Source organism: Aplysia californica, unplaced genomic scaffold (assembly GCF_000002075.1).
Source record: "Aplysia californica isolate F4 #8 unplaced genomic scaffold, AplCal3.0 scaffold00390, whole genome shotgun sequence".
Classification (NCBI taxonomy): domain Eukaryota; kingdom Metazoa; phylum Mollusca; class Gastropoda; order Aplysiida; family Aplysiidae; genus Aplysia; species Aplysia californica.
Genome location: NW_004797660.1, coordinates 189,482 through 190,500, shown reverse-complemented (window position 1 = coordinate 190,500; position 1,019 = coordinate 189,482). Strand labels below are relative to the sequence as shown.

The 1,019-nt window shown below is 43.1% G+C and overlaps 1 protein-coding gene across 1 annotated transcript in view; it reads right to left on the bottom strand.

The window, feature by feature from the left end:
• The window catches only part of LOC106012502 (amine oxidase [flavin-containing] A), a 16,235-nt gene that overhangs the window by 4,656 nt on the left and 10,560 nt on the right, over window positions 1-1,019 (bottom strand). The window lies entirely within an intron of this gene.

Sequence of the window (1,019 nt, the reverse complement as noted above, 5' to 3'; positions counted from 1 at the left end):
CACACACACACACACACACACACACACATACACACATGCACACACCAGCAGGCGTACAGTCACATGCAGAATATAAATAAACTGTAACATAAACAATAATATTATGTTAAGCTAAATACAAACTCAGTTATCTGATTGTAACGCAGTGTTATTCTGATGCACGCTCTAAGGTCATATCTGTCCCCGTCGTTTTATGCAAGAAAAATTCTGAAATAATGCAAACTGAGCCCAAAAATGTGAAATTATGCGATTCTGTTAATTTTAACAAAGAAGGATGAAGGAAAATAATCAGAAATTATGCAAAAAATGATCAAATTTTGCTAAATTATGTGGGGTGCATAAAACCACTGGGACAGTCATATAAATCATTGTAACAAGATGGTTAAGAATAGCTGTAGAGGGTGCCGTATCTTTCAAGAAGGCAGTCAGGAGGAGATCTCACATGATTGCGAAGAAATACGTGTAACTGTCCATAAACACGAAGCACACCCCCGCCCCTACCTTTTTGTCAACCTCAATGGAAAGGACGCACAAAAACATAAATATAATCAAACAAGCATGTATAAACACACACGCAAACAGACACACAAATACACACCACACACACAAACACACACACACACACACACACACACACACACACACACACACACACACACCACACACACAAACACACACACACTCACACACAATGTGCGCCCATATGTGTGTACAGAGAGAGAAAACTCGTAACCCCAAGACTGAGGACGGAGCAGCTAAACGTAGAGATACTAGGCCGCTTTTCCCTTCACATTCCTTATACCTCCATGCACGCCGCAACCCCGAGAAAGCCTCTGTCTACTTTCTCTCTATCCTGACGAGCTGGCCGCTGATTGGTCCGTCGTCCGCATACCATATACCTCCCTAAGAGAAGGGGTTCTGTCGATCCGAGCAGTGCGTGCGAGGTGGAAGAAAAGTTGCGAAAACTGTCATGGCGGACTTTTCAGCCAACCGACGGTCTCCATTCCGAAAAATTCGCA